We start from the raw sequence: 16,465 nt of genomic DNA, 5'->3' as shown, positions 1-16,465 counted from the left end.
AATTATCAATTTTTGTGTTTAATGGTAATGATCCGACTTCCTAGGACTTACACTAGGTCGTTACAACATGCAAGCATAAATATCAAAATAACCCTCTCATAAATTTTAACTAAGATTGAAAGAATTTTATTAAATAATTTGTAAAATCTAAATAATTGAAATTTTTTTATCGGGGTCCCCCTGAAATATAAATTTCAAACAATGAAAATCTAAGTTCAAACATCAAGACTGGAATTTAAAACATTAAAACATGAGTGGAAGCATCTCTCTGATCCCAATGGCACAGTCAACGATTCCTTTTGTCATTTGCTAGCATGTCCTTGCTCTTACCTAAAAACATAACATAAGAAAGGATAAGTATAAAATACTCAGTAAGTAACCTTACTAGGGTCAGGCTAAACATTTATGTCCAATAAATGCAACATTTTAGTAAGATCTGCAAAAACCTCTACTTATCATGGATAACTATCTAGTGAATAATTTAACCCGGTTTACCGTCGGTGAGATGTACCTACAAACCTTTGGTGAAATCCTAAAGGAGATCACTAACCTCTGGTGAATTCCGAATGGGATATTAACCTCTGGTGAATCCCGTAGGAAACATAAACCTCTAGTAAAATCCCGAAGGAAATCACTAACCTCTGGTAAAATTTCGAAGGAGATCACTAACCTCTGGTGAATCCTAAAGGAAACATCCTCAAGTGAAATATTGAAGGAAATCACAAACCTCTAGTGGGTATGTGCCTACGGGTAGGGGAAACTATCGCTAACATAAATGTCATGCATCATAAAATAGAGTCCCACACATGAATCATAACATAAAGCTCATACATCCTTATATATATCAAATAATATCTAGTTCATGCTCATACATTCTTATAAAATATTTTATAAATAAAGATCATGCCCATACTTATCACATACTTCAAACAAGACAGTCATATGTTCATATTTCCTTTCTAATCAGCCATCATGATTCTTTCAGTCTTAGAACCATCAAAGCTATCCTTAATTTAAGCTAGTGATGCTTTCGGCTACTGGACTTTCAACTTCATGCTTGTATTCCAGGCTGAGCACTATCACCCAACACGAAGGCGGTTCTAGTAGTAAGATTACTTACCTTGAACTTGAGCTAGATAAAACTTTGCAAGCAATCTATCTCCCTTCTCTAACTTCTAGGAATGCTTGTCTGAAAAAAAATTGTCTTTCTTAAATAACTAAGGCCCCGTTTGGTAACCATTTTTTTTTTTTTTTTTTTTTTGAAAATTAAGCCTATGGACAATACTTTCCCTCCAAATTTCTTCCTTTGTTATTTATTTTTCACCATGGTTTAAAAAACCAAGCTAAAATTTGAGAACTAAAAAAAGAAACTTTCAAAAAGTTGTTTTTATTTTTAGAATTTGGCTAAGAATTCAACCATTGTACGGATGCAAATGATTGTAACAATCGTGGATGAAATAGGCTTAATTTTCAAAAATAAAACTAAAAATCAAATGTTTACCAAATGGGCCTAAATATCTTTAGGAAGCTTCTAAGCGAAATTTCTTCGCCACGAAAAGGATAGCGAGACGACTAAAAAAAATGTGAAAGTAATAGAGATTTTTTCTCTCTAATTGACCTCCTTTTGGAATTAAGCGAATGGATTGGAATGAAGTGCAAGATTGTATTTATAGAGGAAAAATAATCCCAATCCTAAATTATTTGGGATTTCATAACTTAAAGTAGTAGATAGATTATATTTCATTTTTTAATATGACCCTTTATCTAATTAGGAAATCTTTTTTAAAAAAATTCAATAATTAAAGTAGTAGATATATTAGATTTTCTTTTTGAATAAGACATTTATCTAATTAGGAAATTCATATTTTAATTAATTATAAAATCCATAATCTAATTAATTTAGGAATCCATATTCTAATTGAATTAGAAATTCCACAATCTAACTAAATTAGAAACTCCATAACCTAATTAATTTAAATTAAATCCAAATTTCTCTTATTCAACTCAATTTAAATTAATTATCTTCTCTAATTTGGACTCAAACTCCAAAATTAAAGAGAATAAAATTTAAAACCACAATTTTCCTTTTTCCTTCTTAAATTTCAAATTCCTTTTAATTTTCAAAATCCTAATTCTGTTTCTTCTTTATTTTCAAATCTTTATCTAACATAATCCAAAATTCCAAATCTCTTATCAAAATAATCTCAAACCAACTAATTTCTCCAATTAACTTAATTTTGGTTCTAAAACCAAAATTAAAGGGAACATACAATCTAATAGTTCAAATAAGTTAAATCTTTCAAAATATTTAATCAATCTAAAATTACACTTTCCCACAGTAAATTAATCCAAATTTCCAAGAGATTAAATTAAAATTCCAATTCTTTACAAATATATTTTAAATTAATTAACTTGTCGAATTAAATTTTTAGCTCCAATTTATTAAAATAACACCAAAATATTTTAAGATAATTAATGAAAATTACCTGAAAATTTTATGACATCATATTCTTGTTGGGATTGATGTCCTAAATCTCGTAGGGTCTTGTATTTTGTATGAACAAACATTTTGTGATTTATAATATATGATATTTTACTCACTTCAATCTATGAAATATTTGATATTTTAGTTTCATTAACCACAAACCAATAAACTAAGATTCATGGTTATCGTTGTAACTTAAACATGTATGTGGAGACATACAAGTGGATTATGTTTTAAGTGATAACCTAAATGGTCTGTAGTATATGGATAAGGTTGGATACTTTATCCTGGTGACACTACCAGTATGACCCACTTTGTAGGTGTTACAAATGTTGTAAAGTGCTACAAGTGATCTGATTCTGATCATTCATGTATTAGATATGTGAATAGGGATATCGTATACAAAGGAGAGTGTACAAGATCCATGTCCAGTAGTGGACCAAAGCATGTCTTCCTAAACATGTCCAGCTGTTTATCGAATAGCTTCTTCTTAATCAGGGCATTCATTTTGCCAATGTGGACAAGGCAAGAGACGGTAGCAAGAAAATATTTATCAGCAGGGACTGGATCGGCCATGTTAGCAAAAACTATCAAATAGATACATTCAATCAATAAGTAACAAACCTACATATAGTTAAGTGATCATCCAACAAAAATTAAGCGATCATTTAGTTTTAGGTATAGGATCGTTGAGTTTTAGGTAAAAGATCGTTTATGAATAGGTAAACGAACGCATAAAATATGTTGAACGATCGTGTAAAATATGCTAAACGATCATTTAGTACAAATATGACGATTACAAAACTCTAAATAATCCACGAATGATTGATCACTTACTAAGCGAACACTATCCCATAAACTAAGCGATAGTTAACCCTGTTATGAATGATCCATCAACATGTACTAAATGATATGTGCCTTTGTAGCCCTAATCATTCTGCTATGGCTCCAATCATTCAGAAAATAATGTAAATCACAGTGTATTGAAACATAAGAGAGTAACATACATTTCTAACTAAGAGATAGTTGAAAATATGTCGAAATGCTAAAAAAATGATCGAAACCGCTCAGAGAATAGTGAAGGGAATGTGAAGAATCTATGAAGAAAGGAAAGTAAATGAAACGTGTGTTACCGCTCATCTAGGTGCTTCATCTAAAATCGAGAACAAAAATGGTATTTCACATGTGAAAAAGGTCAATGAGAAAGAAGTGTTTAAGAATAGGTCGAAAAGTTTTGGATTTTTGGGTTATTTTCTACAATTTTCCAACCCTAACTTAAAGATAAAAAAAGAACTTAATAAACTTAACTCAAAAGGCCAACCTAGCCCAAACATTCCAAAGTTCTCAAATAGATGAAATAATTCGAGCTTCGAACTTTTCAATTACCACAAACATGAGTCCGCACTTCGGAAATAAAATCCAACCAGTTGAGATATTAGATTAGAATAAAATTATATGAGGACTCAGGACGTCACATCTTCTACCTTTGAGATTTTGCAAGAATGTCACATTTCAATTTATCTCCCTCTCTCTCTCTAAAATACTCACACATAGACCGTCGCTCTCTCTTGGAAATTGATCGCTGCCTACCTTAGTTATATTGCTGTTCGTCCATTGATCGTCAGCCACGTCGCTCGTCGATCACTAGTTGTCGTTGTTGGTAACTTCCTCTGCAAGTTTCTCTCTCCTCTCTGTGCGGTAGCCCCTCCACTTTTCAACTTAAGTGGATGCATGAAGGAGCTTTAAATAAATAAAGATTCATTTAGTTACAAAATTGTCACAAGCTTTTATTTACTTAAATTTAAAACACATGAATAACTAGTCATTTTCATCCGTGTATCAATAGTATATCCAATATATCAACTGTCTACCAGTACCAGGAGTGTTTCAAGTGTATATCAATAGTGTATTAAGTGTATATTAGTAATTTATCAAGGGTATCAAGTGTATATCAATAGTGTAGCAAGTATATGAAGTATATCAAGGGTATATAAGTAGTAGGAAGGTAAAACATGGGTTGGGCTTGTTTTTTGTCATTTTTGGGAAAACAATAAATTTGGGCTACGGCCTAAATTCATAAACTTATTTTGTCAAATTTGCAAGAAGGCCTATGACTATTGTGCCACGAACACGCATTATTGTGTAAAATACTTTTTCGAAAAACATAATAAATAAAAACATTTTAAAAGAAATGTTAAATTTAAGTACCATAATGAAAACACAACAAATTATATAATATATAGACTAATTGATTTGTATAATTGATCAAAGTGAACTCGATTCAATGATATTAGCATGAACTCCATTTTTAAAGGTCAGATGTTCAATTTTTTCCATTGCAATTATTGTATCTCAAAATAAAAAATGATTTGTATAATTGATCATTTATATCTTAGGGTTCATATCCTAAATAACCGAGTACGTAGTTAATTAAGTAACTCAATAGAATAGGTAGAGTTAGGGTTGGTGTGGGATGAATTAATTTACCAAAAGAAGAAAAAAATGATGAATCTGAAAAGAGAGCTTGTGAGAGTGTATATTCCCTCTCATGGATTTATTGGTTTAGGTAGTGTAGTACTGTGGTAATTTGCTCTATTTAGCCTTTTAGATAATAATAATTGTCGTAGAGTATAGAAAAATAAAGCTAGGGTTGTTCACATCTTAGTCATAAAGTAGGAACGGAAAGTAATTCGTGGGTGATTTTTGTTTAGTATGACAAGTTTTAAGTTTAAAGAAGAGAGTGCATGCTAATTATGGTTGAGGTAAACTCAATTTAACTAAATGATTGCATAGTTCTATTAGCCACATTTATTTATTTATCTAGAATAGAGAAATTAATAAGATGTAACTTAAAAAAGCAATAGACGAAATATTAGCGAAGATTTTAACATCCAAATTCAAAGAATCAATATAAAGTGCTATCTCACATATATATATTATCGTTAGTCAACCATGAGGGATCATTTAGAACTATTTAATAAACTTTGTAGATTAAAGTATCCTTTTTATAATTTTAGGGATCAAATCGACATTAATTTTTTAACCTCAATGACTTAAAAGTGGATTTTGTTAATATATATATATATATATATATATATATATATATATATATATGAAGATTCTTTCGTAGGTAGCTAAGAAAAATAGTATTCGGTGTTCATCAATGAAGAAGGAATTGGAGAAATATTTTGGTGAAAACGATGATCATTAATTTAAAATTAAAATTAAATTATTAATTTATTTAGTCCTAGGTTGCTAAAATAGTTTTATATGTAAATAGGTATCCCCATTAATTGTTTGGTAGACTAAATACGTATAGACTAAAATTTTAAACATTGTAACATTTCGTTTATTATTATTTAAGTAGTCACCCATAGAAGTTGGTGTATACTAGGGTGGTTGACAATATATGTTGCAAATAATATGACTGAGACAAATAGAAAAATAGTGTAAGCCAGCAAGAACATATATAGTGCATCTTCATTAATATAGGTGAACGAAGAAATCTGCCAACATGGCAGAATTACAGCAAAGTCAGAATTAAACATTTAAAAAAAAAAAAAAACAACGACAACAACAGCAAGAAACAACAATTAATTCCAATAAAGTGAAGAGTTTGATCGAACATTATCAAGGCTCAATCTAATACTTCAAACCAAACTTTAGAAAAGCCTTGGCCAGCATTATTCCTATTTCTACCTCAGTGTGCACACTGAGATGTCCATCTCGGTTATAAGGTGTCTGTCCTATATTCATAATACATTTTATAGCTTTTCTAGCGTCCACAATAGTTACGTCAAGTAGCTCACGTTTGACTGCCTCTTCCGCCCTTCTTATGTCGTTTACATAATTTATAAATGGGCTGATATTAAGATCAGATTTTGCTATCTTCACCCACAATTTTTTAGAAATCGATCTGTGGAAATTTTTAAGTGATTAAAAATATAAAATGAAAGATATAGATATGAAAATAAAGGAGACAAACCAGTGGGATGCGTAAGTTCAGTTGGTTCAGGTCATCACGGAGCGAGGTTTTTAAAAAATGTGATCAAATTTTGGTGGTAGACTTGTGATTCTACCATTGACGCAACATCGGTGTGAAACCCGGATTTCCATTTTTCCTACTTAAGTAGGTGATTAAGGGATCAACTAGGAGAAAGTTAAATCCTATATTGAAGAAAAGGAAATTTCTAAGTGTTCAATAGATTTTACTTGAGTAGTTTTGAGTTAAGCTCAAATCCCTGAAAATTGACTAAATGTTGGACTAGACATTTCTATGTGAGTAGCTTTGAGTTAAGCTTAAATCCCTGAAAGTTGACTAAGTGTTGGACTAGGCATTTTTATGTGAGTAGCTTTGAGTTAAGCTTAAATCCCTGAAAATTGACTAAGTGTTGAACTAGACATTTCTATGTGAGTACTTTGAGTTAAGCTTAAATCCCTGAAAATTGACTAAGTGTTGGACTAGGCATTTCTATGCATTGACCACACGATCTTGGAAAGTATTTGGGCAAAGGAAAAATTTGGAAATTTGGCTAAGTATAGAATGTTGTGTGGGATGCGTTGGAAGAAGTTGTGTTGATGCATTGGAAGAAGTTGTGTTGATGCGTTGGAAGAGTTTGTGGACGCATATGAAGGATGAACTCATGGAGGATGTCATCCGGACATGTGTCTTCTTGGGAGGAAGCCTTAAGCCTTAAGAATTTGAGGTGGTTGCATCTGAGGACATGCAATTTGAGGCTCATGCGTTGGCTTCATAGGAGGAAGACACTTAGAAAAAAGGATGTGTTGGTAGTATGAGGGAGGAACACTTGGACATGCAGCCAAGTAGGTGGTGTCGACTTTGGGGAAGGTTTGGACGCCTATAAATAGGACCAAATGCTTCATTCTTCAGATCAAAACTCAAAATACATTTAAGAAGAGTGGGAAACTTGAGCAAACCTTGCATTGGAGCAAAATCCATGCGTTGGACATAGAAGTTCAAAGAGGACGCATTTGGACAGTAAAGTCTGAAAATCAGCATCAATTTGGAACGAGGAGTTCTCCCAGAATACTCGTGCGTTTGATGTGATTCTAAAGCCATCTGAAAGATAAAAGAGTCTAGTTTTCATGGTGGGGCTGCCAGAGAATAAGCTCTAAGGAATTGGGCTAGAGAAGGAGAAAAAGATAGAGGGGTCGAGCTGTCAAGTAAGCTAGGCCAGTCTTGATGTTTTGATATTTCCGGCCAAACCACGAGCATTTATGAGCTATGATTTTGAGGTATGTTTCTTGAGAAATTTTGGAGCAGGTTTGTAGAAGGAAGTAACTCGAGATAAATCCTAGAACTATGAGTAGTTTGAGCTTTAATTTGAATCTGGAATTTAGGGTTCAAAAGAGGAGCTCGAGAAGACCAAGGAACTTCTAGAGAGAAAAGTTCCTAAACGACCAAGGTGAGTGGTACTTTCCTTTAAGTCTTAAAGCATATCATTTAGATAATTGTATATGCTTAAGTTGTGAATGATTATCTAGCTTGAGAATGAGATTATGTGATCGGGATGGTCAGGGGGGTCAATAGACCTAGTGCCTAAGCTCATAGTTAAACCTCATGGGATGGTCAGGGGACACGAGAGGTCTAGTTCCTGAGCCTATGGAAGGATCCTCGCATGGGATGGTCAGAGGGCCAACGGGCCTAGCTTCTGAGTCCATGAGTAGGGAGCTATGTGCACATAGGAGACAGAGGGAACGCAAAGAGTAAGCGTTGTAGCTAGTGATAATTATCTATCTATCGTGTGTGTAGGTAGACAACATACTCATTCTAAGTTGTTATCGGTTTAGCTATCTGTCGTGCTCGTAGATAGAGTTGAGAACAGACTCACTCAAGGCGAAGGTTTGAATGTAACCTCGTATCTGTGATGTGCTTGTTATTTATGAGTTGAAACAAACTCTAGAAGTTGCTTATCACTCACTGAGCTTTGTAAAAGCTCATTCCGTTATTTCATGTTTTTCTTCCCAAGTAGCGAAAGGTGAGGAGTTCCAGGGTGCTGCTAAGGTCAAAGTCTGTCACAAGCCACAGTTACACTTCTGGAGAGTTTTATAGTTATTGTTGTAAACTTTATAGTTAAGTCTTGGAGTTGTATAAACGTTATATCGTTGTTGTAATAAAATGGGCCTACTTAACTCGCTGTAGTTTGCCTCCTTGACTTAATCAGTTGGATGTTGAATTCGTTCATTGGTATCAGAGTTATTTTCGCAAGAGTTATTAGGTAGTAAGTGTCGACCAAAGGGTTGATAACTGCTGCAGTCACATCCCTCTCCCAGGCTCGGAGGGTGATCTGGGGTGGGGTGTGACAGTCAGATTCTCCATGAAACCATAAAAAACCTCGGATCTTGCCCCTTAACTCCAAAGACGTGTTGATCCGTCGGATCAAATTTGTGTACCTATGGGTCTCTTTAATCCATTCTTAAAGTTGGGATCCTCCAATAGCGCAAGGGACGAGATCAATAACCCCAACATTTTGGCTAGCTTTTGCAAAGAGATGATTTGCAAAAGCCATTCCAAGGTCGACGCCATTTGTGTTAGTATGGTCAATGTCCCAATTAAGGGGCTCCCGACCTTGCTCCCATTTGTAGTCTATAGTAAATCGGAGAATGGAGGGATGTGGTACAGATTATGGGGGAATACGTCCATCCCAGGTACATTTTTGGGTACAGAAAATTGGAAAAGTCACCCCCCCTCGGCCGCCCATGTTGCTTTGGCCGGCTAAAATGAAAATGCTATCGGGGGAGCTGGAGGCTTCTGAAAACAGCAGAACCTAAAATGTAACAATAACAACATATGGAATTGATATAGCCATATCTAAAATTGAGAAAAAAAGAGAGGAGAAGAGGGTTACGTGGTTGGAAAGAAGATGATAATGTAAGTTTAGAGAGAATTGATTTGTGGCCATATTCAACTTGAAGACGATGGTATTTATAGAGAACGAGGAGAAGAAGATGAATAGAATTAACGGAAGCTTCTGAGTTATTTCGTGATATTCACCTTCAAGACGATGGGGAAGAAAATGATAGGATTAATATCCTTAAATATCCTAAAATTAATGCATCACTTGCCCATTTATAGTATTCCTAGGTTTCTTTTTTTTTCCTTTTTTATTTTTTTTATAAAAAAAGTAGGTCCATATCAATTCATAACTAGCTTTCTATCAATCTAAAATCTCAAACGTGAATAAATCTAGAATAACTAAAATATGTCCAACACATGAAAAAACCACTCAATTTTAAAAAAATTATATTTGGCGATAGGGCCAAAATATATATATATTACGATTTTTTAAGAAAAAAATTAATTAACATATACTTCTTTCTATTCTTATTGCCAAAGTTTCAAATTTTTATATTCACTTATTGAGTAACTTCCTATTAAAAATTAAAATACCATGGCAACAACATAAATATATAGACATATTCTATAATAATAATAATAATAATTATTATTATTATTAATAAAATTGCTTAAAATATTTTTAAGTATATCAAAATTTCACCGTCTATCGATGATAAACAGTAAAATTTTACCATATTTATAAATAAGTTGATTCACTTTACTATATTAAAAAAAAGTGTACTTATTCTCTAAATTAAAGTCAGCCAGCTACCTCACCTATATATCCAACTTTAAGAAAAGTTGGAAAGTTTTGTAGTAGTTAGTAAAAATAAACATAACCTGAATTAGGGAGGGGTCCAAAAATTAAAAAATGTAAAAGATAATGATCGGTAAAATTCAATTCTTTAACATATTGATCTACTAAATACAAAGTATATCAACTAATTAATATGTCAAATATGTCAAATATCATTTAATTGATAAATCAAATACAAAATATATAAGATATACTACTCATATATTTCCTGCTACACTAATAAAGAATAAAATATATAAGATATACTACTCATATATCAACTAATTAATATGTCAAATTTTCTGAGTTTGACCGACCGAAGAAGTGGAAAGAGTTGTTTTCAAATTAGGGTCGTTCTTGTGAAGGAAAATTGGGAAAAATGAAAGCAAAATAAAGAGGAAGTAAAGAAGAAGCTTGTAGGAGGCTTGATTTAAAGAAATTTGGCTCAAGAAGTAAGGAAAATGAAGAAAAACAGTGGCGCTAGAGTTATCGAAAAAACAAAGGATGCTCGGGTTTTTAGGGAATTCGTGGAGTTAGATGCTAATTCGAAGCTCTAACTTTAAAGTTAAGTTACTTATAAGGTCTTCTAGAGTTCTATGATCTTTAATGTGATCGTTATTTGTTGGAATTTCTTATTGTAAGCTCTAAAAGTTCTACAGCTTCTTGCCGGAGAAATAGGGGCACCGTGGAGAGTTCGACGAGTTTCGGGAGTTCTAGGGCAATTCGGACATCCAAACTTTGAGGTAAGTTAATTAAGAGGATAGGTAAAAGGTTTTTATAGGCTAATTAAGCTTTAAATGGCCGAAAAATGATGAATTTAAGTCTGAAACGCTCACAGAAAAAATAGAGGCCAAATCTATAAATTTCTGGTATGGAGGTTGAAGAAAGAGTTGACTTTCCTGGTTTGACTCCCGTCTGTCATCTATTTTCCGTCATTAAAAGCTGAAAAATCAATTTTTGGTTAATTGAGGTGTTCTCAAGCATAATTAGAGATCCAATTGGTATTTTTATGAGTAATTTATTTTCGAATATTTTGATATAGAAAGTAATTATACATGATAGTATGTTATGATTTATGAAATGTGATGGCATGATCTGTTTCACTTGACTAATATTTCAAAAATATTTAAATCAGGATTTCTGAACTCTCATTGGTTTATATGATCATGATTTATGACAATGTAGTTTGGAACCAGAGTTTAGAAAATTGTGACTTGTATGGTTTTATATGAAAACCTCTTGATGTTGAATTTAAAAATACTGAATGTTTGTGAAAGTGGTTTCAAACTGCTAATTCGTGTACCCGAGAGATGGTTATTTTCCCGTGCTACTTGAATGGGTTTCAGTAGTATCACTCAGGCAATCTGGGGGCTACCGGGGTCAGATGTGGCCAGAGTATACCGGGAAGTGCAGAGGAACCTGTGCCTATAGCGTTACCCAGGATATCGGGGGCTACCATCGAAGTCAGATGTGACCAGAGTATACCGGGAAGTCCAGAGTAACCTGGGCCTGTGGGGTGTATCTATGCTTAGCCTTGAGGCAGCTCTGCGTGCACATATGACCTTGTGATTTGGTTTACACCGTGCGGGGGTGGGGAGGGTATTATTTGTCCAGAGTAACCCGCCGTTGTAAATGAGTATTTGGGTACAGAGTTGGTGTGGTTTTTTGATGACGCTTGAATGTTTTATAATGTGATTTATATGAAATACGATCATGCCATTGTTTGAGTAATACGAGTTTGAGCAATTAATGGATCTTATATACGTTTCCAACGATTTATAGAATGTTTTTTTTATAATTCGTTGATGTTTGGAAAGAGAAAATTTATGTTTATACTAAATTACCACTCATTGGGCTTTAGCTCATGCTTTCCATGTTTTATGTTTTTCCCCTCCCCCAGGTAGCGACAAGTTCCTGGTGCCAGCTGAGCTGTCAAACGCCACTAGTGGTGTTAAACATCTGTCATATTGTCTGTGCATGTATTTGAAAGTATTCCATAATAGCTAAAACTTATGACTTACGTGTCATGGGATGTTTTGTTCAAAATAATCCTTATTGTTGGTCTGTAAAACTTCTTAAACAGTATTGTGATTTAAAGTGAATCAAATTCCTAAACTCTGTCAATCGACATAGATTATTTTTGGAAATGGGTTTGGAAGTCTCTGGGTTTGATCTTTGAGTATTGGATATGTTAAGAGTTGGGATGTTAGATGTCATAGAGAGAAGTGATGTTTAACGTCTTCACGCTTCGTTCTAGGTTAGAAGGGAAATCTGGAACGGGATGTAGGAAAGTATTCTCATTAGTCATTACTATGGAATCCAAAAAAGAGCTATATACATTGATGGAATGGGATATTTTGTACACCCACCTAGGGCTAGTCTGAAAATTTTTCTCAGTGTAAAAATTCATACAAAAATATATTATAATTTTGAATATGGATAGATATGAAAAATGTTTAAAAAGTAGTAATTAGATTTTTTTTTTTTTTTTTTTTTGATAAAAATGTGGTAATTAGTTATAAATGAACAAAAAACAATAATATAGTGAGGTAGGTGCAAAAGTATATAATTCTTTCTTATATATTAGTGTGCCACTTTAAGAAATGAAAACTATTATATTCTAGCATGGAGATTTTAAGATTTTAAAATTCTAAAACTGTAAGAAAATAAGTAAACAAAAAAGACAAAATTAAATGAGGCTTATATTGACATTTATATATTAAAAATGGCATATTTAACTAGTTAATTCTATTACTGAAACATATAAAATATAAAACAAAATTAATTTTTTTTTTATCACTACTATTGTTATTAAAAAAAGCATTTTCTTAATTAAAAATGACTTCAGATTTTGACATCTGTAAACCTTTTTAAGTTAAAAAATTTAATAATAATATAATATAAATCATAAAATATGTATAATAAATATATTGAGGGCTGACATGTATGGCTAAAAGTAAAAATAGGCGGCCTCTCAAAAAAACAAAAAACAAAAGAAGATGCTATCATTTTCTACTATACCTTATTCTTTTCCTAACTTGGTGTGAAACCCGCGTGTTCATGTATTTGAATAATACTTAGGTATATCTCAGTCAATATCTATCTTATGCATTCTATTAAATTATCTAATCATAATTTATCAAGTGGTAAAATTTATTTTTTTCTTTTTTGAAATATTTTTTAATATTTTTTTATGTGAGTTGTGAGAAGGAATGTACAAAAATGAGTGCATCCCAAGTATTACCGCTTTTTCTAATTTCCATTATATTTCAATTGCACTAGAGCATTTAAACCTATGCTATAATAATAATAACAATAATAATATTTTTTAATAGTAAAATTGTTAAAAATATTTTCAAGTATATTAAAATTTTATCGTCTATAAGGATGATAAACAGTAAAATTTTACTATATTTATAAATAAATTGATCCACTTTACTATATTAAAAAAAGAGTGTACTTATTCTCAAAATTAAAGTCATCCAACTGTCTCACCTACATATCCAACTTTCGTTAAGCAAGAAAAGTTGGAAAGTTTTGTACTAGTTAGTAAAAATAAACATAACTTGAATGAGGGAGGGATCCAAAAATTAATAAATGTAAAAGATAATGATCGGTAAAATTCAATTCTTTAATATATTGATCTACTAAATACAAAGTATATCAATTAATTAATATAAAAAATATAAAAAATATCATTTAATTGATAAATCAAATATAAAATATATAAGATATACTACTCATATATTTCTTGCTACACTAATAAAAAATACAATTGGAATAATAAAAATAAAAAATTATTGTTATATTTATAAATTTCAATAAACAAACTGATAAATTTATAATTTTTATATTGTGTTTTGCTATTTGTGCAAATGCCCCAATTCTAATATTATAAAACCATAAGGAAATAAAAAGTAAACAAAGAAGATAAACTAAGACGCGGTATATATTTGAAATTCATAAATCACAAATGACATATTTAAATATTAAATGTATGATTAAAACATATAAATATAAAACATGCTGTTAAAAAAATAGAGAACATTTTTATTAAAAAAAATTATTTCATTAGATATTTCAAACCTAGAGAAATTTAATTTAATAGTAGTATAATGTACACATTATCAAATTAATAAGAAAAAATACAAAATCTCAAACAACTATACCACTATTGCATAAAATTAGGACAGTAAATACAATAATCAGAGTATGGTTCACAGTAAACGATTTTAAATAATGACGTCATCAAGAGAAATTCAAAATTTCAAAATGTACACATTATACCTAAATCTCAAATATACTTTTTTAAAAAAACAAAAAAAAAAAAGAAAAAAAGAAAAAAAGAAAACCATCATCCGTATCTTTTTTAATTACAACTATTTATCATTTCAAAAAATAAAAATACAACTATTTATAAACTTCTCTACCATAACTCATGTCAAATTATTTGTTGCGGAGGCTAAAACCAGGAATTGCATAATTTCAAATGGATATCTGTTCTAGGTAGAGTAAGTATTAGGATTTGAATCTCCAAATTTAAGAAAAAGAATTTAGAATTTTTTTTTAAATAATGTTTTTTTAATAAATAATGACAAAAATAGGGTTGGAGGAGTATTTTAAAAAATAGGTGTATTGGAAAAGTATTGACAAAATTAGGGTAGTGGAATTGTATACCCAATACACGATTTTCATGTGGCATACTCGTGTACCTGGTACACGAGTACCATTTAATCCAGTCAGCTGACCACGTCAACTGACTGGTTGACTGGTCAACCGAACTCGTGTACCCGGTACACGATTCACTTATAAATTTTTTTCCTTTTTTTAAAAAGTTAATTGTTAAACTTAACTTAATTCCTTCATTATTGCTTATAATTATTTTTTTAATTGTTAAACTTAGTTATTAAACTTAATTCTTTCATTATTAAATTTAATTATATATATTTAATCTACAATGAAAACATCTTGCACTCATATTAAAAAAAAATACCATGATATTAAAGAATATTTACAATTAGTTCTTTTGAGATTTCCAATTTGAAAATGATACAATGTGGGATTTAAAAACAACCCCCTGTCTCTTACTCCTCTGGTAGAACGCCTAAGAGCTCTTCACAAACGTTCTTCCAGTCATACTGTAGTGAGCCTATCAATGGTTACCCGTCCACTCGTAACCCAAATTGTACGGCAACATCCTGCAGCATAATCGTACATTCCCCACAAGGCAGGTGAAATGTGTGGGTCTTTGGTCTCCAGCACTCAACTAGAGTAGTAATCAGGTACCAATCAAGCTGGATGAAACCAGTATGTGCAACCCCAAGAAAACCCGTCTCCTGAACGTGTAGAATAATATGGTGATCAAATGGGATAGTATGTTGTGCACACTATAGTGGAAGAACTATCCCATACTATCTGTGAACGATGCATGTTTTGTTGGTACAATTGTACAGGATTAGAAGAACCAGACTCCATTATCTAAAAAGTTCAAATTATATTACATAACATAAAAGATACATAAAAATTATATAAAAAAATACAATTACATAAAATAAGTTTATTACATAAATTCATTACATAAAATCATTATAAATACATAAAGAATACTAATATATGAAATATACAATTACATGAAAATTATAAATACATAAAGAATACAAATACATGAAAAATATAAATACATAAAGAATACAAATACATAAAATATACAAGTAAAAAAAAATAAAACTCCTAATGACCCGAAGACAATGAAGCACTCAGTGTATAGTGTGGATAAGTGCGTCTGTTATGTTATTCTCTTTTACAAATTGTACATCGCACTTTTTGGCTTGCTTCTCTCCAATCCATTTCATTATGAATGTGCATACTTTTTGGCCGACCTTGTTCTCTGAGTAAGTCTGCATTTGGACGAACTTCTGTAAATGATAATTCTGGCCAATAATCTGGGTGTTGAATTGGATGGAAGCGGCCTTCATAACAACGCTTGAAATTGGACAATTTGTAGCATTCATCAATAAGTGGTAGGTATGTCATATGCATGTAATTACAAACTGCAATTACATGAGAGCATGGAATCTTGAATGATTGCCACTTATTGCAAGAACATGTCCCTTCTTTCAAGCTTAAAACTTGGATGTGTTGTTCTTTGTAGGGAGAAATCATACTTATGCCAGTTTGTACTTCGAAAGTTTGACGTTCCCTGTCAATGGATGTCACCGTATGTGTCGATGCTTGTTTTTCCACCTCTTCAGCTTCTTTAGGGCATATTCTGTATATATGTCCCCACGATCGAATGCTTCACTAATTTCTTGTCTCTGGCGTTCAA

At 31.7% G+C, this 16,465-nt stretch overlaps 1 pseudogene; it reads right to left on the bottom strand.

Moving 5' to 3' along the window:
* Window positions 1-6,058: 6,058 nt before the first annotated feature.
* LOC150036735 (uncharacterized) lies at window positions 6,059-9,752 on the bottom strand (annotated as a pseudogene).
* Between the last annotated feature and the right edge of the window lie 6,713 nt (window positions 9,753-16,465).

This window comes from Benincasa hispida, chromosome 4 (genome assembly GCF_027475165.1).
Source record: "Benincasa hispida cultivar pf3 chromosome 4, pf3_genome.v1.1, whole genome shotgun sequence".
Taxonomy (NCBI): Eukaryota; Viridiplantae; Streptophyta; class Magnoliopsida; order Cucurbitales; family Cucurbitaceae; genus Benincasa; species Benincasa hispida.
Note: the sequence above shows the minus strand (reverse complement) of the source record. Positions and strands in the feature narration are given on the sequence as shown.